The 24,630-nt window shown below is 40.0% G+C and overlaps 1 protein-coding gene across 2 annotated transcripts in view; it reads left to right on the forward strand.

Annotated features, from left to right (window-relative positions):
- Positions 1-15,989, forward strand: part of LOC123457310 (zinc finger protein 809-like) — a 93,478-nt gene extending 77,489 nt beyond the window's left edge. The window contains exons 4-5 of one of the 2 annotated variants that reach the window (XR_006634981.1): positions 7,708-7,763; positions 15,545-15,989. The gene's annotated coding sequence lies outside the window, so the exon portion shown is untranslated. Of the gene's footprint in view, positions 1-6,490; positions 6,506-7,707; positions 7,764-15,544 lie in introns of those variants that run through there. The other variant, XR_006634984.1, reaches the window with a different exon arrangement.
- Positions 15,990-24,630: the final 8,641 nt, after the last annotated feature.

The following is a 24,630-nucleotide window of genomic DNA, read 5'->3' on the forward strand; positions in this document are numbered from 1 at the left end:
GGGTCTGTTGATAGTTCTATATTATTTTACAGGAAACTTCATGTTGATTTCTGCATTGGTTGTACAAGTTTGCATTCTCGCCAGCGGTAAATGAGGATGCCTCTTTCCCCACATCCTTGCCAACATTTGTTTGAATTTTTTGAATATATTTTATTTATTTATGTGAGAGAGAGGAGGCAGAGAGAGAAAGAAAAAGTGGGTGTGCTAGGGCCTCCAGCCACTGCAAACGAACTCCAGATGCATGTACCCCCATGGAGAGTTGAACCAGGCTCCTTTGGCTTTGCAGGTAAATGCCTTCACTACTAAGCCATCTCTCCAGCCCCTTTTGTTTGAAATTTTAATGATTGCCTTCCTAACTGGAGTAAGGTGGAATCTCATAGTTGTTTTAATTTGCATTTCCATGATGGTTAGTGTTGCAGTCAGGTTCTCATTGCCATCAGAAAACACCCAAGCAAGAGCAGCTTGTGGGGGACAGAAAGTTTATTTTGGCATACAGGCTTAAGGGGAAAATGAAGGCATGAGCAGAAGGTGGACATCACCTAGGCAACATGAGATGGGCAACAGCAACAGGAATGTGTGCAGAATACTGACAAGAGGAAGCTGGCTATGACACTCATAAGCCCACCTCGAACAGTACACTTGTTGAATTCCCAAATTGCCATCAGCTGAGGATCTAGCATTCAAAACACCTAAGTTTATGGGGGCATGTGAATCAAACCACCACATTCTGTCCCTGGGCCCCATAAACTATCATTATGTAAAATGCCATACATTCAATCAAACTTTAAAAGCCCCCATAATTTTTATCGGCCCCAATGATGTTCAAACATCTCATAGTCCAAGGTCTTTTAACTAATCCATAATACCAAAAAAAAAAAAAAAAAAAGCACAGAATAAACATTCATTCTTTAAAAGATAGCTTTGGGAGAAGCAAAGAAATATCCACCCATTATAAGATTTAAACAGGGCAAACATGAAACTCTGTTCCTCCAAGTCCCACAACTCTAGTCATTGACAGATCTCCAAGTCCAATAATTCTAAGCAATGACAAGACTGGGGTTCCAATTCAGCCCCTTTAGCTAATCTACTCATAATCCCAGAAAACTTCATCTGTGCTGGCTCCTTGGGAGCATCTCATAGTCCTTGAGTATCCATTGGATTGCCACTGCAACCAATGGTGCATTCCCATGGTTCCATTAGGCCTACATGCAGGCAATCCAGCAAGCCTGCTCCACTCTTTCCCATGACCATTTCCAAAATACAAAACTGTTTTGGAAATTCAATGACCCTGTCTTTCCTGCATTTATTATGCCCCATAATAACAAGTGGGCTACCAGTTTGTTAATCCGGGGGGTAATAAAGCTGACTTTGAAGAATGGGACAGTCTCTCAGCATTCAGACCCTTTCAAAAGAGTCTGCATTTTTCCTCTTGTCCCAGTACAGATGAGCTAGTCCAATTCTCAATGATTGTAAACTCTCAAATAATTGCAGCTATACAAGTAGTAGTTTTGGCCCAAAGATTTCATTTTTTTCTGTGCCATATCCCGCTGCTCACAGAAGTTTATTTCTATCCAAAGAAACACTGCATAAGTTCTCAGGACACAGGCATAATAGCAAACCACTCATGCAAATGACTTCTAGCCCAGTTCAGGCAAAGCTATTTCTTGCCTTTAAAAGCCAAACCTCATAGCCCATACTTCTTAATGGATTCAGTCTTTCACCTCTGACCAGAATAATCCATTAAACTGTATTTATAGCAATGCAAGGTGTCTCTTAGACTAAGATTTCAAATTTGTCCACACTCCTCCTTCAAAACAGTTCCAAAAGGCCAAAGCCACAGCATCAGGTTTCTAGCAGCAGTGACCCTACTTCTGGTACCAACTTTCCTATTGCAGTCAGGTATGCATTGGTGTCAGAAAGTACCTGACCAGAAATAGCTTGTGGGGGAAAAGGGGATTTATTTTGGCTTGTAGACTCAATGATGGCTGGGCAAAACAACAGCATGAGCAGAGGGTGGACACCTTGTCCTGAGAAACATCAGATAGACAACAGCAACAGGAGAGTGTGCCAAACACTGGAAAGAGGACCTATCTATAACACCCATAACCACTCCCCAACAATTCACTGCCTCCAGAAGGTTTAGGGATTTTGTTGTTGTTGTTTATTGTTTGTTTGTACATTTCTTTTTTGTTTGCTTGATGTTCAAAGCAGGGTCTCACTCCAGCTCAGGCTGACCTGGAATTCATGATGTAGTCTCAGGGTTGCCTTGACCTCATAGTGATCCTCCTCCCTCTGCCTCCCAAGTGCTGACATTAAAGATATGCATCACCTTGCCCAGCTCTACGATGTTTTGATTCTCAAATTGCTATCAGATGGGGACCTAGTATTCAGAAAACCAAAGTTTATGAGGGACAGCTGAATCAAACCATCACAGTTAGAGATGTTAAATGTGTGTTATTTATATTTCTTCCTCTTGCTATTCCTTATTGAGTTTCATACCCCATTTTTTTGAATGGGTTGTTTGATTGTTTTATTGTTTGGTATTTTGAGTTCTGTATAGATTCTAGATATTAGGCCTCTGTCAGTGGTATCCCTGGCAAAAGTTTTCTTCCATTCTTTTTTTTTTTTTTTTTTTTGGCTTTTTGAGGTACGTTCTCACTCTAGCCCAGGCTGACCTGGAGTTCACTATGGAGTCTCAGGGTGGCCTTGAACTCACAGTGATCCTCCTACCTCTGCCTCCCGAGTGCTGGGATTAAAGGCATGCGCCACCACACCTGGCTAATTTTCTTCCATTCTGTGGGTAATCTGTTTGCTCTACTTACAGTATGTTTGTGCAAAAACTTTTGAATTTTATGAGATACTATTGGTTGAGACACTTCTTAATTTTCCAAGCTACTTAACAATTTCAATGTACTCATTACAACAATCACTGAACTGTAAAATTACTAATTTTCTTTTCTCAGATATAACTCCTAATTCTCAAAAGCTAACAATTACAGGTAAATATTAATCTATGAGAGAAAGCAAAACAGAAAAAATACCCATAAGCTGACAACAGGCTGTGACAATAACTCTTTTTAATTAACCTTTTCATTCACAGTTTTTATACATATAAACAATATACCCAGGAAATAATCCTCTTTCAAAATCCTCTTTTTTCTCCCCTTCCATACACTCTCCACTTAAACACTTTTTCCTTCCAAGTAACCCTTCTTCTATTTTTTTTTCTTTTTTCAAAGTAGGGTGTCATTCCAGCCCAGGCTGACCTGGAATTCACTATGTATTCATAGTGTGGCCTTGAACTCATGGCGATCCTTCTACCTCTGCCTCCTAAATGCTGGGATTAAAGGCATGTGCCACCATGCCTGCCCCCCCTTCTTCTATAATTTATTTATTTATTAGAGACAGAGATGGGTGGGAGGAAGAGAGAGAGTGAGAATGGGCACACCAGGGACTCAAGCCACTGAAAACAAACTAAAGATTCATGTGCCACCATGTGCACCTGGCTTATGTGGGATCTGGAGAATTGAACCTGGGTCCTTATGCTTCACAGGCAAGTACCTTAACTGCTAACCCATTTCTCCAGCCCCCCCCCCATCTGTTTTGTTGTAATAATTTTCCATCATATTATACAAATCTTGTGTAGATAGTGCCAACCTCTAGGATAACATGAATGCAATTCCCACAATTTGTATGGAATACAGCACTCCACAGCACTCCTTCCCATGCTTAAGCTCTTCTCTTCTTCCAATTCCTTTCTCTGCAGTGGTCCCTGAACGCTACATGGTGTGATAGAGACACTGTCTCCAACAAGACAGAATACAAGCACCTTGAAATCACCCTTTGATTTCAAAATTTGCTCTGTAGTACACCCCAAACACACAACTGTACATAAAAATAATTTTTTAAAAGTTATAAATGTAGAAATTTTACAGTTTCAGATCAATATAAAATGATACTACTCATTTAAAGTTTAAATAACATCTTTGCTTAATTCAATAAAAGCAATGATCACAGCTCTAAATGAAGTATTCCTCCAATAGAATCAAAATATTTATCAACTACTTCCTTGGTTATGCAATGTAGAGTGCAAAATGACTATGAATTAAATGTTTCAAAACATCCAGAATATCATTTCTAATAGTTTTCTGTTACTTAGTAAAAGAGAAGAGCATCAAAAACAACACGGTACATGAGTCTGAAAATCTGTAATTGACATGGTAATGCGTACTTAGAAGGTGATATAGTATTACTTCATCTCTAGAGTTTTATTAAGAGTAATGAAACCAAACAGATTTAAAACAAGGTAGAAAACAGTTAATGTTTCTCCCCTCTGATGTCTCTTTTTTGCTGAAATGGAGACCATTGTTAAAAACTAGGAAACACCCATTAACATGGATAGATCTCTGAAGTGGGAACTCATCCGGGGGATGAATCTGGGGAGATTAAGTATATTAGGACTATTTCTACTTACAGTTGATGTAGAGTATTTTATTTTAAAATTGATTTTATCTTTTAAGATGTTATACTGTTAAATCTCCTCTGCCATCCCCAAGCCACTGAAAACCCTCCTCAGTAGTATTATTGGTAGTCAGTTTGTTTCAGAAGGCCTCAGTCTCTGGGGTGGGGGTCGGGGGCATGCCTCAGGACATTCCTGTGCACAATGTTCCTTTTATAATATTTCTGCCCCTTCTGCCACAATGTTCTCTGAACTTTGGTGGGTGTCTTAGTAGTGTATTTTAGTGTTGAGTTCTTTGTACCCTCTGGAATTTTGCCTGGATGAATTTTGAGTGAACACAGTATCTGACACTATCTTTTTGGAGCTGGTTGTCAGGCTAGTAATGAGAGCAGTACTCATGTCTCCACTTGTTCTGCAATGTGTCCTGAGACCTGGAAGATGTGGTAGAAGTAACATGTCTCCTGGTACATAGTAGGCTATTTCATTTTTTCTTACTGTATTGATGGGACTTGGATCTCCTTGCCATTTTCTGTTATCTCCCTTGTCCTTCTCCACTTGCTGGCTGAGTAGAAGCACTTTAATGCCACCATGGTAGATACTAGTTGAGTGAATGTTAGAAGCTTCTAACTCCCTTATATTTCTTTGCTACAGTTTCTCCTCAGTTAATAATTCTTTACCCACTCTTAAATTTTTGGTAGAAGAGTGTGTAGTATCTTACATTCTTTTTCTCAAAGATTCTTTGCTGTAGTTCCTGTTCCACTATATTCACTGGAAGTTTCTCTTTCAGTCTCTTAGCAGCCTGTCCAGAACCATTCATTCTCAGGTAGGGATTACACAAATATTGGAGTGAGAATCCTTGTCTCTTAGAAGCCATGAAAAATTACTTTCATTTTTTTCATTTTACTTAATTATTAGAGAGAGATAGAATATGCACGCCAGGGCCTCTAGCCACTACAAATGAATTCCAGATGCATGTGCCACCTTGTGTATCTGCCTTATGTGGGTACTGGGGATTAAACCTGAGTCCTTAAGCTTCACAGCAAGCATCTTAACCACTAAGCCATTTTTCAACCCTTTCTCTTCATATTTGTTGAATTATGCTACAGTTTGCCAGGGCTCTGCCATTGGCAACTGAAATAATATGCCTCAGAGTTATTTAGTAAAGTGTTACATGAATATTAAAGATGGCTTGGTTGGAGATGTCTTAGTGGTTTAAGGTGTTCACCTGTTAATCCTAAGGACTCATGTTTGACTTTCCAGATCCTACATAAGCCAGGCACACAAAGGTAAGGCAAGCATAAGGTCACACATACCCACTAGGAGGCACAAGTGTCTGGAGTTCAATTGCAGTGGATGAGGTCCTGCTGCACCAATTCTCTTCCCATCCCTCATCTCTCTTTTGCACTGCCTCTAAAATTTTTTTAAAAAATGTTTTTTTGGGCAGGCATGATAGTGCACACCTTTAATCTCAGTACTTGGGAGGCAGGTGTAGGAGGATCGCTATGAATTCAAGGCCACCCTGAGACTGCATAGTGAATTCCAAGTCAGCCTGAGCTAGATTGAGACTCTACCTCAAACAAAAAAAGAAAGAAAAAAGAGTTTTCTATGTCATACCATAAATTAAGTATTTACCTAGGTGTCAGTCACTGCTAGGCACAGGCTGGAGCCTTCTGTAGATGGGCCTGAACTGCCAGGCAAGACTAAGTACCCCCAGGCCACAGGAAGCCAGTCCCTCTCCAAGCCCAGCACAATTGAACTTAGGCTTTGGTCAGTTGCCTAGGAAACTCCTTATATGATATCAGCCAGCACCCTTTGCACAGCCCATCGCCCTGTACTCTACACCTTCCCTTTACCATTGCTTATGTGATGGAATGTATGTCCCCATATGCTGATTAGGAATCAGCATGCACCCTTGTACATCCAAACCCCTTAGAACCCTCAATTGTTTATAAACCCATTTCCCTATTGATTAAATCGAGCTGTTCACAGAGACTGTCTCTCGAAAGTGATTCTTTTGCATACTCACTACAGTTACTTGGATGCCTTTGGGAGAAACACAGCTGGTCCTGGAGGAACCAGCAACCCAGAGCTGGTGCTAGAACAGGGAGACAGGACTAGATAGGTGAGTGCTCTCCCAAAGGGACTGGGAGATATTGGTCCATGTGGCCTTGCCTCCATGTTTTTGAGGGCTGGCAGGTTTCTCTTTTTCCTTCTTTATTTTCTTTTTGCATCCATCATGAGACATGGTGAACTGGCAACTGATGTCTCTTGGCCAAGGTAACTAACTCTTCGGTATTGACTGAAGGTCAGCCATCCTCTGCCTGGACCCTGACAGCCCATTGGGTGTTGGCAAAGAACTTCTGTCTACTTCTCTCCAACACAAAAAGCTGGTAACACATCGACCTCTCAAGGGGCAAGTTGCCATTCTCTTACACTTGTGGGTAGGCTTATGTCCTGACTATTGGGGAATCCCCCACAGTGCTATTCAGCCCTTGGGAACATTGCCCTCTGGTCTTGGCATTTCTACTCTTTTCTATCATGAGTAATATTGTCTCCCACCAAAAGAAATCACAGATTCATAGATTAAGGGATTTCCTGAATATTAGGGGAATTAAGCTATCCCAGAGGGAGGCCAGTTCCTGTTGGGAAGAAGTCCTCCAGGTCACCCCCCGGATGATTTCCGGGGATCCATGTGGACCTGCATAGCTTATCTGGCTAGGAAGTGCAAAGTTCGGGAAGGAAATGTCCCTTCCCTTTTCATCCACTTTCATATTTCTCTGCTAGGGCAGTGGCAAAACTGCAAGCCATCTTTGCAAGCACTCCAACGTGGCTCGGGTCAGGTGTCGGGCTCACCCATACCAAGAAAATGGTGCCTCAGCCTGTGCAGGCGCCATGTGTCTGTATCTTTTCCCAGTGGCCCCCAGCATTCTCAGGAGCCCCTCCCTTTTTTTGCCCTTTGGCCATACTCAAGCCAGTGGACCAGCAGTCATCTTTGCCATTATATCCATGTATACCAGACCAGACCCTGGGGGAGTGCCTGGGAGCAGGGTGGGGCTGATCCAAAGGTGGTGAGTCATGAGAGCTTAAATCCTGCCCTGCCATTGCTTAAAGCACCAGCATCTTGAGGCAGCAAGAAGAAATAAAAGGTCAAGTTTTAATAAAGCCCATGGTAAACTGCAGTTTTATATAAACAATGCCATACTTTGTCACATGATAACATAAATATAATTACTGAGTTTATGTTCTAGGTCAACTTCAACTGACATAGAGGATTATTAAAGACAACAGAATTCTCTCTGAGTTGGTGAGTCATAATTTCCCAGGTTTTTTTTTTTTTAAAAAAAAAAAAAAAAGATTGCAATGTCCTGTTACTTAATGACCTGAGTTTTAGGCCAGCCTGCCTCAAGACAAACAAAATTTGCCTTAGTTACTCATAATACAATCATTTCCAAGTGTTTTAGAGGTATTCGTGACATAAAATTTTCTTTAATCTAGACTACTTGTTTGTCAGTAATGGGATTAATCTATTTGGTGTAGTTTCTCTTAATAGTCTTATAAGAAAGATGGTTAATTACGGGGTGAGATGAGTTTATTGAAGGAACTGGGAAGAAAATTTTCAATGTTGGAGATAGAATGCTTGATAAAAATGTATTTTGAGTGGTACTTACATGAAAATGTTAAAGTATGTGGATAAAAATATGCATGTGTAGAAAAGAATTTTCAGGCTACACCTAAACACCATGCCTAAAGTTAAAGATTTTTCAACTGGTTACAAACTTTTAAGAAACAAAAAACTGGGGCTGGAGAAATGGCTTAGTGGTTAAGCGCTTGCCTGTGAAGCCTAAGGACCCCGGTTCGAGGCTCGGTTCCCCAGGTCCCACGTTAGCCAGATGCACAAGGGGGCGCACGCGTCTGGAGTTCGTTTGCAGAGGCTGGAAGCCCTGGCGCGCCCATTCTTTCTCTCTCCCTCTATCTGTCTTTCTCTCTGTGTCTGTCCCTCTCAAATAAATAAATAAAAAATGTTTAAAAAAAAAAAAGAAACAAAAAACTAATTTTCAGGCAAAAATATGTTGGGATACCTTGCTTAAGCTTTATCAAATTTAAATCATGGGTAAATATAAAATTGTTTTATGTTAATAAAATTTTCTATGGTTGGTTGGAGAGATGGCTTAATGGTTAAGGTATTTGCCTGCAAAGCCAAAGGATCCTGCTTCTATTCTCCAGGACCCACATAAGCCAGATGCACAAGGTGGCACAAAAGTCTGGAGTTCTGGGGAGGGAGGGAATTACCATGGGATATATTTTATAATCATGGAAAATGTTAATAAAAATTTAATTAAAAAAAAAGTCTGGAGTTCACTTGCCTGAGCTGTGGTCCCCAGGGCACCCATTGTCTCTCTATCTCTTTCTTGCCGGGAGCCATTTGCCTGGACGTCTGTTTATGATCAGTGTACCTTATATGGTGGGCCAGAAAGAAACAGAATGTTTTGCCAAGCATGAGATTAGATATCAGCTGAGGTTCTGGGAATTGGGAAAGAAGTAACATTTTCAGTTGGAGGCTAAGATTGTACTGTTCTTTGACTAATGTAGAAGGATGTGGCTTTGTCAAGAGTTCCTGTGTAAATATTAGCATTTTTCTGCTTACATTCTGTTGCTCTGAGAAGAAGTATAAAATAGAAGAACTAAATAAAGTTGGGGTTTCAGTATTCACGGACAGCCCTCCCGAGTTCATCTTTTGTTTCTCGTCTTGTTTTCTTAGTCCTTACTCCCCCCTTGGGTACTGTTCAACTCTGCCGGCGAGCTCCGGCACTTTCTCAACTACATAAAATATATTTAAAATAGTAGGAAAAAGTCCTATTGTACGTAAAATCAATAGCTATCAATATTAAGGAAAATCATTGATTGTCAAATGATTTTTTTTTTTCTTTCAAAACAGATTTGTCAAGGCTTCTATTAGAATTTAGCTAGCTGTTTTGGCTCAACTAAGACCAGATTCCACTTTATTATATGTAAAGTAACTGTCTCATTTCTGGTGTCTTAAGTCCAGTGCTTATAACAAAATTAACTCTTAAGACATATTCCCTGCTTTAGGGTAAAGCCTCATGCTCAAACAGTGTTCCTCATCTGAAAAAAAAAAAAAAATCCATGCTTTGTGGTTCTGTTTCCAATGGTCTCTGTGTAATTGGTACCCACACAGGTATCTGAACCAATCAAAGATGTTTTCAAGCACAGGTGCTAAGACTTTACACTATCTTATTTGTCCTTTGCTGACACTTTCTAGGTTAAATTTCTTCATTTGTTTGTAAATTAATTGGTATTGTCTTCAGAACTGATAACAGGTTCTGTCTGCATTTATAGGTATTAGACAGTTAAAGTATAAGATGGGTCTACTTTCTTTGCTTTATTTTTTTCTCTATTTTTATTAACATTTTCCATGATTGTAATAAATATCCCATGGTAATACCCTCCCTCACCCCAGACTTTCCCCTTTGAAGTTCCATTCTCCATCATATCCCCTCCCCATCTCAATCAGTCTATCTTCTATTTTAATGTTATGATCTTTTCCTCCTTTTATGGTGGTCTTGTATAGGTAGTGTCAGGCACAGTGAGGTCATGGATATCCAGGCCATTTTGTGTCTGGAGGGAACACGTTGTAAGGAGTCCTACCCTTCCTTTGGCTCTTACAGTCTTTCCGCCACCTCTTCCACATTAGATCCTGAGGCTTGGAAGGTATGATCAAGATGTTACTCATTACTGCAGTCACTTCTTTCCAGCACTATGATACCTTCTGAGTCATCCCAAGGTCACTGCCATCTGAAAAGAGAAGATTCTCTACCCAAAGTGAGAGTAGCATTAATATAAGGGTATAAATATTAAGAGAAGCGCTTACTGGGCAATTAGATAAGCACAGTATATACATTTCTCCAGACATCAGCAGATGTTACACCCCTAGGGCTCATGACTACCCCTGTTTTAAGCTTTCAGTATCAGGGATACATTCCCCGCCCACACACACATGGAGCGGGCCTCCAGTCCAATTGGAGGGCAGTTGGTTTCCACCATGACAGACATGCCACTAATATACCTGTTGGCTCATTTGGCCTGGCTGGCCAATTATATAAGGCTTTCAGTGTCCACTTTTGAGTGTCTTCACTGGTGGTATCTCTTTCTCTCATTGAACTACATGTAGAATGGCTTCTTCCAGCTTTCTATCAGCTGGTCTACATGGAGGAGGTTAACAGCTCAGTTCCAGCAGGATTTCTCAGTGGCCTGGCAGCCCAAGTATGTAGAGTCTTCAGGAATAGGGACTTACCAACGATTCCTGGTGGGAATCCAAGGGCCTTGGCAATGGCCTATAATGTTTTGGGGGCATCTGAGACCTCCCTGGCCAACAACTCACTAGAGGTATCCCATCCCTGGCACTGAAAATTTTCTAACAATGATCTATGGCTCCTGAGTGTTCCATTGTCCAAGACCAGAGGATTTCATATGATTTATTTGCATCCTCTTAGATTTTGATTAGCACTCCCTCCACCTTTCCTTTACTCCGACTCTTCCCCTGACCTCACTCTGGGCCTTTTCACCCCCGTTAATCTATTCTTCTACTTACATATATAACATACCAACCTATTAAGTACCCTCTTCCCTTCCTTTCTCTTCCCTTTATATCTCCTTTTTAACATACTGCCCTGTGCTCCTGAGTTTTTTCCTTCTCACACAGAAGCCCAATCATCTGCAGCTAGGATCCACATATGAGGGAGAACATGCAGCACTTGGCTTTCTGGGCCTGGGTTAGTATAATCCTTTCCAGATCCATCCATTTTCCTGCAAATTTCACAACTTCATTTTTCTTTACTGCTGAGTAGAACTCCATTGTATAAATGTGCCACATCTTCATTATCCACTATCAGTTGAGGGACATCTGGGCTGGTCCATTTCCCAGCTATTATGAATTGAGCAGCACTAAACATGGTTGAGCATGTACTTCTAAGGAAATGGAATGAGTCCTTAGGATATATGCCTAGGAGTGTTATAGCTGGGTCATTTGGTAGATCAATTTTTAGCTGTCTTAAGAACCTTCACACTGATTTTCACAATGGCTGGACCAGATTGCATTCCCACCAACAATGTAGAAGGGCTCCTCTTTTTCCACATTCCTGCAAGCATTTGTGATCATTTGTTTTCATAATGGTAGCCAATCTGACAGGAGTGAGATGTAATCTCAGTGTAGTTTTAATCTGCATTTCCCTGATGACTAGGGATGTAGAACATTTTTTTAGATGCTTATACGTCATCTGTATTTCTTCTTTTGAGAACTCTCTATTTAGTTCCATAGCCCATTTTTTGATTGCCTTGTTTGATTTCTTATTATTTAACTTTTTGATTTCTTTGTATATACTAGATATAAATCCTCTATCAGATATATAGCTGGCAAAGTTTTTTTTCACATTCTGTAGATTGCCTCTTTACTTTATTCAATGTACTTTGCAGTACAAAATCTTTGTAATTTCATGAGGTTCCAATGGTTAATCTGTGGTTTTATTGCCTGAACAATTGGGGTTATATTCAGAAAGTCTTTGCCAAGACCAGTATGGTGAAGGATTTCCCCTTCTGTTTCCTCTAGAAGTTTCAGTTTCAGGTCTGATGTTAAGGTCTTTAATCCATTTGGACTTAATTCTTGTACATGGAGAGAGGGAAGAATCTATTTTCATCCTCCTACAGATACATAACCAGTTTTCCCAGCACCATTTGCTGCAGAGGCTGTCTTTTCTCCAATGAGTATTATTGGCATATTTATCGAATATCAGGTAGCTATAGCTACGGGGACTTATATGTGGGTCCTCTATTCTGTTCCATTGATCTACATATCTACTTTTATGGCAGTACCATGCTGTTTTTGTTACTATGGCTCTGTTAGTATAGGTTAAAATCAGGTATGGTGATACCTCCTGCCTTATTTTTGTTGCTCAGTATTATTTTAGATATTCAAGGTTTTTTGTGATTCCACATTAATTTTTGGATTGTTTTTTCTATTTCCATGGAGAATGTCATTGGAATTTTGATGGATATTGCATTAAATGTGTAGATTGCTTTTGGTAAGATTGCCATTTTCACAATATTGATTCTTCCAATCCAGCAACAAGGGATGTTTTTCCATTTCCTAGTGTCTTCTGCAATTTCTCGCTTGAGTGTTTTATAGTTTTCATTGTAGCGATCCTTTACTTCCTTGGTTAGGTTTATTGCAAGGTACTTTATTTTCTTTGATGCAATTGTGAATGGGAGTGATTCTCTGATTTCATACTCTATGTGTTTGTTGTTAGCATATATGAAGGCTACTGATTTCTGTGTATTTATTTTTATCCTGCTACATGGCTGTAGGTGCTTATCAGCTCTAACAGTTTGCTGGCACAGTCTTTAGTGTCCTTTATATATAGAATCATGTCATCTGGAGATAATGATAACTTGATCTCTTCCTTTCCAATTTGTATCCCTTTTATGTGCATCTCTTGCTTTATTGCTATGGCTAAGACTTGACTTCCAGTAGTATATTCAGTAAAAGTGGGGACAGTGGACACCCTTGTGTTGTTCCTGAATTTAGTGGAAAAGTTTCTAGTTTTTCACCATTTTGTAATATGTTGGGTGTAGGCTTGTCATAAATAGCCTTTATTATATTGAGACTCCAAGAGCCACACGTTAGGCTCCAGATGCTAGGCTCCTCCCCAGCAGGTAGTGCTGTGGAAGGTCCAGGTCTGCTGGTTCCTCCCAAGGGGTTAAGGAGAAAAACCACACTGAGTCAGGAGTCTTTTGGCAGCAGGAACTCCAGCTAGCCACACTTTGCATATCTTTAGATTGAAATCGGAAACCAACCACCACAACTTAAGATCCCCCCCAGTGACATTGCTTCCAGCAATGTAGCCAGCAGATGCAAACTACAAATAAACAACTGAATATATTGGGGGCCACCTATTCTATTCAACCTACCACAGAGAGCCATTAGTGACCTCCAAACTCAATCCTTAATTATATTTTGGCTATCGGCTTGGTCTTAAACACTCAGAGAGAAATGGATAACCAAAAAAAAAAAAAAAAACAAAAACAAAAAAACATAGGTATATGAATGTCCTATTAAATAATAAAACAAGAGCTTTCCAAGAGGGTAAACAAACAAGACCTTAAGTCATTTTTTTCCCCATCTCTAGTAGTTCTAATTCTTCCTACACTGCATCACTTCTGGGGTCTGTTAAAATACTTCCTCTGTCTGGGAGACACTCTCTAGCTGCTACAACTTCATGCCCCAGTCATCAGGAAGTTGTAATCTTACATCTTTGTTCCTTGCCCCTTACAGTAGTTGGAGTGTCTTCTTATGAGATGGTGAAATAAAGAGGGGTACAGTTAGGGTGACTAGACCTCTGAAGGTAAAATCAAGTAAAAGGTTTTTCCTTATCTCTTGCCCAGTTCCAAAGAACTGTTTTTCCCTATGTGCTGGCTCTGCAAAGGACAGGCCTTGCCCTCATTTATTCTAGTCAAGTTATGCCTCTCTGCCTGTCCAGCTCTTAGCCAACCAGAACTGAATGCCTGTTCAATATTTCCATAAACAGGACTACTTGTGTCAAGATGTCTGCTCTCATATGGTGGGAAGGGGTAACCAACCCTTGCATAAATATTTCCTCTCCCACTTTTTGTTCTCCAGTCTTGCTTGTTTAACAGGTATATCTCTATCAGTCACAAAAATGTTCTACAAATTCCATCTGTGTCAAACAAGAGACATTTTCATCCCTCTTCTCTATAGCTAAGGTTGCTACTAATCAGGTCCTCATGCATCACCTAGCTCTATCTGGACCTATAGTAAATTATGAAGAACTCACTCAGGATGACCCTGCCCCATTATAAAAACAAAGGGGTAGTTGTTGGCCACTGCCAGGCACAGGCTGGTGCCTTTAGTAGCCGGGCCTGAGCTTCCAGACAAGGCTGAGGACCCCCAGGCTACAGGAGGCCACTCCCTGTCCAAGCCTGGGACACCTGAACTTAGGCTTTGCCCTGTGACCTTTGGCCAGTTGCCTAGGAAACTCCTTATATGGTATCACCCAGAAACCTCTGCACAGCCCATCCCCATGTATCCTACCATTGCTTAAGTGCTGGAATGTATGGTCCCATACGGTGATTAGGCATCAGCAAGCATCCTTGTACATCCTTAGGACCTTCGGTTGCTTATAAACCCATTTCCCTATTGATTAAACTGAGCTGTTCACAGAGACTGTTTCCAAAAAGTGATTGATTTTCACACTCATCATAGTTGCCTGGACACCTTCAGGGAAAGTGCTGCTGGCCCTGGAGGATCCAGGAACCCACACCTAAGAAATTTGGCAAAGGAGTAAATGACAAGTGTCATTTTAGAGGAAAGAGTCTTTTTAGTTTAATAGATCAAGAGTTACTGTGGCACCCAAACTAACAGCCAGGTGGACTCTAGTTTAGCTGAAAATTTGCATGAAGATTCAATCACCAGGAGATGAAGTGATGGCTCAGTAGTTAAAGGCACTTGATTATTAAGGCTAACAGTCTGGGTTTGATTCTCCCATCCCCAGGAAAAGACTGATGAAAAAAGTTTCTTATGCATCTGAAATTTGTTTGCAGTAGCAGCTTGTCCTGACACATCAATTCCCTCTCTCATCATCATTCTCTCATTTTTATTTCACCACTCTCTGTTTGTAAATTAATTAATTTGGGAAAAAAGATACAAAAAGTCCAGTAGCACTTCATTTGAAGGTCCCTAAAGCATAAGGTTCAAAGATGAGACTCTTGCTAGAGGGAGCCTCCACTCCACACCCCCCTGATAGGATTCTGCTAAGTATACCCATTGTCTCTATCTGCCTTTGTTTTTCAAATAAATAAATGCAATAAGTAAATTTAATTTTTTAACTACAAGTTTGGTATGGCCATATTACAAATAAAGTTTTAGTTTTCTGTTTGGATAGAATTTCAGCATGCTAAAATGATTGAGAAAACAAAAATGTGTTTATTGAGACTTAGAATTTCAAATCAGATACATTTTATTCTTTGATATTTTAAAATTTTTGTTTATTTCAGAATGAAAGACAGAAAGAGAGAGATGATGGTAATACTGCTCATGTCTCAGTCCATGAGTGCCAGTCCTGCATGGCTGGTGCTTCATTCTCTACAACCTGGAAAGACCCTGAGCCAGTGTGACTCCACTATGGAAAGATACACACTGGAACAACCTGTAGCAGCTGAGCTGTCTCCATGGATGGATCCAGGGCAGGGAAGACCCAGAACTTCTGTGCCTCCTCCATGGACAGATCCAGTGTTCAGAAGACCAAGAGCCCTGGCACCTCCTCTGTGGATGGATCCAGTGCCAGAATGATCCAGAACTGTGAGCCTCCTCTGTGATGGATCCTCCTGGTGCAGTGAGTAGAGACACTGCTTTATGAGGAGCACCAGAGCTGTGAACTTGTGCATCCCCACCTACGCCCTACCCTCCAATCCACTCCTGACAGATATCCCCCTGCTATGAGCTTGCATAAGATACGTGCTTTTTTCATTTAAAAAGTATTTGTTCACTATTTGTCTGTTTATTTATTTGCAAACAGGCACACACACAGATAGAGAGTAGGGCCACCCCAGGGTGTCTAACCATTGTAAATGAACTCCAGTTTCATGCACCTCTTTGTGCATGTGGTTTTGTGTGGGTACTGGACAATTGAACCCAGGTTTCACAGGCAATTACTTTAACTGCTGAACCATCTCTCCAGCCCTTCTTTTTGCCGTTTTTAAGTTGATAATGTTACTGTATGAGCACAGTCCATATTGATCACTTCTTCCTCTGGTTATATACTCTTATGTTCAATCTCCTTCACGCAATTATACCAAGGACCCATCAAGGTGAAGCTGCGTATTCACTGTGTGGTGCTGAATGCACCAACGTTTGTGAGGACAGCAGTGCCTAAGGGTACTCCTCCCACCCTGTGGCTCTTACCATCTTTCCATTCCTCTTCCACAATGTTTCCTAAGTCTTGAGGGTCTGGCTGTAAGTTTAGAGCACCTGATGATTTTATACTTTGATGAGTTTTGAAACTCTGGTGTTTGCCATCATCTCACAGGAGGAGCTTCTCAGACCAACAGTGATATACAATCTGACAACTTCCTATGTAATGTTTGCTTGGCCCTGGCTGTTGTGGTACAGATGTCTTGTCTAATATGCACTTGTTTTCATTTTCTTGTCCTAATGATGGTCCATGGGTCTCCCAGATATTGTCTACCATCTGTGTAAGCCAATTCTCTAATCAGCAGTGAGAGCAGCATGGATTAATGGGTATAAGCATACATATTTAAAAGATATTTTGATGGGCATACTGTATCCTTTTATTCCAATGAACACTGGGAGCATCCCTCTTTATAAACCATAGATAGACTTGGTTCTCGGTACCAGATATGAATCTCAAGTCCAGTCAGAGAGCAGTTGGCTAGCCCCATAGCCTGTGTGCATTATTACACTGGAGTGCACTTCCTGCCTGGCTGCTTGATCCTGTATCCTGGACTTCCTGCTTGTTCATGCTGTTGGGCTGTTGGTGACCATCATCCCCTAGCAGCCTGTATCACTCTTTCCAGCATTATGAGGGCTAACCAGCATGTAACTAGCTTTCATATCAGTTCCAGTTTGATGTCTCAGGGTCCTGAAACCACAGTTTGTGGGGTCTTCAGCAATAGGGTCTTATCATTTTGACCTGTGTGTTAACTAAGTGTTTTGGAAATGACCAGTAGTGTTTTGAGGCCTCAGGTGCCTCCCAGTCCAATGAACAGACCACTATGGGGTAACTAGTTCTGCACTAGGGCTCACCAAGTGCGTATGGCTTTAGAATGAAGGTATCTTCTCCTCTGTAGAGTACAGAATTGTTTTAGTGGCCTCATGGGCCTTCGTGACCAGCAAATAGCTTACTGTGGTGGTCTCATTTTGGGACTTGGGGTCACAAGAGCCTGTGCCATTAGAATAAAGCTTTCTCCTCCTCTACAGGTGCTTCTTCCCAAAGAATGAACCCTCTCTCATTCAGAGTCACATCTTTATTAGCTGACCAAGAGAAAGGTTTCTATAGTACTCATTCAGACCATCATTAGTTTTGAGTATGTCACCCTCAAACTCCCTTATCTCACTTGCCAGTCAATATCCTTCCACCCACTGTATTTTCCCTCCACTTGCCTTTTAAGTTCCTTCCTGTCATCCCTCTCTGCTTTCCCTCTCTTCAACCTCACTCTATTTTCCTTTTTAATACTGATGCATACTCTAACTTACAAACACATCAAACTGTTCCAGGTTGTCAGCTGTATATTAGAGAACATGAGCATTTGTATTCTTGAACCTGTGTAACCTCACTTTATATGATTATTTCCAAATCCATTCATTTTTATGCAAATGTCATTATTTTGTTCTTCCTTATCATTGAGTAGAATCCCCTCATGTATATGTACCATATCTTCATTATCTATTCATCAATTGGCTGACTTTTGGGCTAATGACATTTACTAGGTATTACAAATACAACAGATATAAACATAGCTGAGCAAGTATCTCTAAAGAAGAGAGTCTTCAGGGTATATGCCCAGGAATGGTATTTGTAAATAAAATCATACATCTACTTTTAGATTTTTAAAAATATTTTAGTTTATTTATTTGCAAGGTGAGAGAGAGGAGAAAGTGTGTGAAAGAAAGAATGGCAGCGCCTCTTGCTATTGCAAACACACTCCAGATCTGTGCCCTGCTTTGTGCATCTGGCTTTATGTGGGTACTGAAGATTTGAATCTGGTCTGAAAGGGGTCCAGCCAGCATTGCCATGCACTCTCTAACCACTGAGCCTAGTTTTAGATTTTTGGCAAACCCTCATGCTGGTTTCCATAGTGGTTATGCAACTTTGTTCTTCTGCCATGAGGATTCTTCTGCTCCACACCCCTGCTCCCTCACCAGCATTTATAGTCATTTGCTTGTTTGATTATGAATGGATTGAGATAGAACCTCAAAGTTCTATTAGTTTGCATTTCCTTGATACAAAAGTTGTTAAATATCTTTATAGATGTGTATTGGTCATTTGCATTTTCACCTTTCACAATGCTCTGTATCATTTACTGTTCCATATTGTGAATGTGTTAATTTGAGGCAATTCTGATGTCATTGCCTTTGTATGTAGTGAGTTGTGTCTCTCTAGCACAATTAAACACTGTCTTGTCATTTTCATTGTTAAGAGCTTTAACTATAATGTACCTTGGAGAGTTTCTTCTTTAGTCCTGTCTGTTTGGTGTTCTCTGGGCTACTTATATCTGCATGAGCCTCTCTTTTGAGAGATTGACACATTTTCTTCAATACTTTTGTGGAATATATCCTCTATGCCTTTGGCATGGATTTCCTTTCCTTCTGGTGTCCCCATGATCTGGATACTTGGTCTTTTTAGGATATCCCACAGTTCCCTCATATTCTGTTCACTTGATTTTTTGAAGTTACCCAAGTTTTTGGCTTCCTCATAAATTTCTTCTATCTTATCTTCCAGATGAGAGTTTTTATCTTCTACATGAATAACTTTGTTAATGATGAGTTCTAGAGAGATTTTATAAGCTGTTTGATTTTTGTTTTCTGTTGTATTATTATCATCATGTTCATGTCTTTTGATGTATGATTTCAGTTTGAGGTCTGATTTTCTTGTTGTCAAGAGGAAACTGGCTGTAATACTCATAAGCCTTACCCCAACAGCACACTGCTGCCAGGAGGCATTAATTTACAGTTGCCATCAGTTGGAGAGACTAGCATTCAGAATACCTAAGTTTATGGGGACAACCTGAAGCAAACCACACAACATACATGCCACTCTTGCATCTATTGACTCATTTTACCTGACTGGTCCAACTTAAAGCTTGCAGTGTCTACTGTTGTTTATCTCCTCTGATTTCTCTCTCCCATGGAGCTGCATGCAGTGTAGGTTTTTTCTAGCACTCTGTCAGCTGCTCCAGAGGAATGAAGCTTTCAGATCAGCTCCAGCAAGATTTCTCAGTGACCTTGTAGCCCAAACATGTAGAGTCTTCAGCAAAAGGGTCTTACCATATATTTCTGGAAGGAATATAAAAAGAGACTCATCAGTGGCCTGTAATGTTTGGGGGGCATCAGGGACCTCCCTGGTTAACTCACTGGAAGTATCCTATTGCTAGCACTGAAAATTTTCTTGTAACCATCTATGGCTTCTGGGTGCACCATAAAAAGGTTTCAATATGACTTATTCATACACTCTTAGATTTTGATTAACTCTCCTCTACACTTTTTGTATTCAATCTCTTCTCATAACTTCACTTAGGCCTTTCCACCCACAGTAATCTGTTCTTCTACTTACATATATACAATACCATCCCCTTAATTCCTCTCCTCTCCTCCCTCCCTTATAGCCCCGTTCTAGTTTACTGGCCTCTGCTACTGAGTTTTATTTCAATATACATACAAGTCCAAACATTTGTAGCTAGGATCCATATATGAGAAAGAACAAGTGGCACTTGGCTTTTGGGGCCTGGGTTATGTCACTAAATATAATCCTTTCCAGGTCCATCTATTTCCCTGCAAATTTCCTAATTTCATTTTTCTTTACCACTGAATATAATTCCATTGTATAAATGAACCACATATTCATGAGCCAAATTTTCTTTAAAAAGTCCAGTTGATCTATTGAAAATTTGGGCATAAACTGAAGTTAGGATTCACTTGGTGGTTTCTCTATTCACAATTGCTAGGAAATGGAATCAGTGCAAAGCTGAATCCACTGATGAATGAATAATGAAGATGTAATACAAATACACATTGGAATTCTACTCAGAAGGAATTAAAAATGAAGTAATAAAATTTTCAGGAGAGGCTGAGAGATGACTCCGAGGTGAAAGACACTTGGTTGCATAGCCTGACAGACTGGGATTGATTCTGTAGTATTCAGGTAAAACTAGATGTGCATGTATCTGGAGTTTGTTTGTTGTGGCAAGAGTTCCTGGTACACACATTCTATTTATCTATCATCTATCTACTATCTATCTCTATCCAGATAAGTAAATAAATATTTTTTTTAAAAAAGAAACTTACATGAAAATATATGTACTTTGAAAAACTCATATGAAGGCAGGTTGCATACCACAAACACAGAAAAACAAACCCTACATGCTGTCTGTCTTATTCATATCCTAAAATGGAACATTTTAATTTGTTTATAAGTTGTAGAAAGCATCAGTAGTATTGGTAACGAAGCTATAATGAAGTTTTGAGTGAGGCAAGGCAAGGAGTTGTGAAAAGGGGATATTTGACAGGAAGTGAAAGTTTAGATTACAGGGGTGGAAGGCATTGGGGAGAGACTGGATTTAGTGAAGGTAGGGAAGAGATATGATACCAATGATGCAATGAATCAGTACCATAGATTTCGTTATCTTGGTTATGTAATTAAAAGGTAAAACTTTTTTTTCTAATAAGAGAGGAGGGAATAGTTTGAGCAGAAGCACCATGTATGAGTGGACAAAGCTTCACTCTAAAACCAAAGCCTGTTTCTCGTGAATCTGAATGCTAGTGCTGGGATACTCTGCCCTCACAATGAGCTGCTGGTCAGGAAGGGCCACGAGATATCCAACATAATGCATGCCATTACCACCAAATCTAAATAGTGGGGGCCTATTGCTAAAGAACATCATCTGTGCCCATTGAACATCAAAAAATTATCCAGGTGTGGCAGTGCATGTCTTTAATCCCAGCACTTGGGAGGCAGAGGTAAGAGGATCATTGTGAGATCAAGACCACTTTAAGACTACATAGTGAATTCCTGGTCTGCCTGGGCTAGAGTGAGACCCTACCAAAAAAAAAAAAAAAATCAGGTTAGAACTGAGAAAGAAGCCAACTTCCTCACTGCTTGTTTTCATAAGTGCAGGAAATTGCTATACAAGCTGCTGGATGGGGTAGGGAAGAATAACCAGCAGGGCAAATAATCAATGGAACCTGAAAACTAGAAAATCAGAAAGCCACGCAAGATGTACTCATGGGCGCAAGAGTGTACACAGGCAATGGGGGTAAACAAGTACTCTGCTTTGATATGCAATCTGCTCAGTGGGAAAGATTTTATGTAGTTTTTTATTTGCACTTCCCTAGTGGAAAAAGTTTTGAATATGTTTTCAGGCATTTTGGACACTTTTTTTTTTCTGATTTTCATATTGGTCAGCTCAATTCATTTGAACATTTATTAACTGAATGATGTGTTTGGAGGGTTGCTGATCAACTTTTCAATGTTCAGAATGTTAATATTCTTTTCCACTAAATTGATGTCAAATATTCTCTTCCTTCTGAGGATGCCTATTTTCGCCACTGAGTTTTCTTTCTGACCAGAGGCTATTTAACTCCATACATTCTCATTTGTCAGTCATTGCTCTCATTACTTGAGGTACTGAAACCTTTTCTAGACTATTATTGTCTATGAAATTGCATTAAAGGATCATTTCTAAATTTTCCTCAAGCTCAAAATTTCAGGCCTTGCATTAAGATCAACCATCAATTTTTAATTTTTTTGTTTGTTTTGTTTTGAGGTAAGGTCTTGCTCTCATTCAGGAATCCACTAAGTACTCTAAGGGTGACCTTTTAAAAAAAATGTGTGTGTATATATATATATATGTATATATACATACATATATATATACATATATATATATACACATATATATGCACATACATACATATAATTTATTATTTTATTTATATTAATATATGTTAATGTTAATATATTAATGATTGACAACTTCTATACTAACAGACAACAAACCATGGCATTTCCTTCCCCTCCCCCTGTTACTCCTTCATAATTCTGCTCTGTCATATTCCCTCCCTCTCTCCATTAGTCCCTCTTTTAATTTGATGTCATCATCTTTTTCTTCTATTATGAGGGTTAATGTAAGCATTGTTAGGAACCATGAGGTCTTGAATTTTGAAGCCAATTTCTGTCCACACAGTTGTATGTAAGGAGTGGTACCCTTCCTTTGGCTCTTACATTCGTTCTGCCACCTCTTCCACAATGGACCCTGAGCTTTGGAGGGTGTGAGATGTTTCAGTGCTGGACACTCCTCCATCCCTTCTTCTCAGCACTGTTGCCTTTTCGGTCATCCCGGTGGTCATCGCCATCTGAAATGAGAAGCTTCTCTAACCAGAAGTGAGGTTAGCATTAACATATGAATATAAACATTATGTGTAGTGCTTTCAGGGCAATTGATGAAAGTAATGTATTCATTTATCCAGATAAGATCAGGCTTTATACTCCTAAGGCTCATGACTTCCCCAACCATAAACTTTTGATTAGGTTTTCAGTACCAGGCATGTATTCCCTCCCATAGAGCAGGCGTTCAGTCCAATTAGAAGGCAGTTGGTTTTCCCCAGAGCAGACATGCCACTATTGCACTGGTTCAGTCATTTGGCCTCTCTGGCCAAACATGAAGCTTCCAATGTCCACAGTTTTCGCTGCTGATGACTTCTGCCTCCCATAAGGCTACATACAGTGCAGATTTTTCTAGCTTTCAGTTGGCTGGTCTACAGGGAGAAGGTTTTCTGCTCAGCACTAGCTTGATTTCTCAGTGACTTTGCAACTCAGGCATATGAAATCTTTAGCAATAAGGTCTTACCATCTCTTTCTTATGGGAAACCAAAGGCCTTGGCAATAGCCTAAATGTTTTGGAGGCAACAGGAACGTCCCTGGCCAACAACTCACTGAAAGGTATCCCATCCCTGGCACTGAAAATTTTTTAGTAACAATCTATGGCTTCTGGATGTGCTATGATTCAAGAAAGTAGATTTTCATATGTCTTATTCAGAATATCTTGGATTTTGATTGACCCCCCCCAACCCTTCTTATATACAATCTCTTCCCTGACCTATCTTAGGCCTTTCCCCTCCCTATAATCTGTTCTTCTACTTACATATATACAATATCATCACCTAAAGCCCTTCTCTCTCTTTCTCCCTTATAGCCTTTTTCTAGCTTATAGGCCTCTGCTACTGATTTTGGGTTCCAGCTCAGACAAAAGTCTGTAAATTTTTGGCTACGATCCACATATGAGAGACAACATGTGATGTTTGGCTTTCTGGGCCTAGGTTACTTCACTTAGCATAATCCTTTCCAGATCCACCCATTTCCCTGAAAATTTCATAGTTTCATTTTTCATCACTCCATTTTGTAAATGTACCACATCTTTACTATCCATTCATCTGTGGATGGACATCTAGGCTGGTTTAATTTCCTAGCTATTATGAATAGAGCAGCAATAAATATGGTTGTTCAAGTATCTCCAAAGTGAAGAGAAGGGTCATTAGATTATATACCTAGGACTACTATAGCTTGATCATATGGCAAATCTATTTTTAGCTGTCTCAAGAACCTCCATACTGATTTCCACTGGGGCTGTAGCAGATTACATTCCCACCAAAAGTGTACAAGGGTTCCCCTTTTACTGCATCCTCACCAACATTCATTGTCATTTGATGGCAACCATTCTGACAGAAGAGAAATGGAATCTCAAGGCGGTTTAAATTTGCATTTCCCTGATGGCTAAGAATGTAGAACAGTTTTTTAAATGTTTATATGCCATCTGTATTTCTTCTGATGAGAACTCTATTTAATTCCATAGCCCATTTTTTAAGTGGGTTGTTTGATTTATTATTTTCTGTTTTTTGTGTTCTTTGTATATTCTGAATATTAATCCCTTATCAGATGTATAGCTGGCAAAGATTTTCTCCCATTCTGTGGGTTGTCCCTTTGCTCTATTCACAGTGTCCTCTGCTTTACAAAAGCTTTGTAATTTCATGAGATCTCAGTGGTTGATTACTGGTTTCATTTTCTGAGCACATAGGGTTGTATTCAGAAAGTCATTACCTATGCCAATATGTTAAAGGGTTTCCCTTACCTTTTCCTTTAATAATTTCAGAGTTTCAGGTCTGCTTCTAAGGTCCCAGATCCACTTGTATTTTATTCTTATACATGGAGAAAGACAAAGATCAACTTTCATCTCTCTACATATGTACATATCCAGTTTTCCCAGCATCAATTGTTGAAGAGGCTGTCTTTTCTCCAATGAATATTTTTGGCATTTTTATCAAAAATCAGATGGCTGTAGCTGCATGGTTT

This window comes from Jaculus jaculus, unplaced genomic scaffold (assembly GCF_020740685.1).
Source record: "Jaculus jaculus isolate mJacJac1 unplaced genomic scaffold, mJacJac1.mat.Y.cur mat_scaffold_35_1_3033546_arrow_ctg1, whole genome shotgun sequence".
Taxonomy (NCBI): Eukaryota; Metazoa; Chordata; class Mammalia; order Rodentia; family Dipodidae; genus Jaculus; species Jaculus jaculus.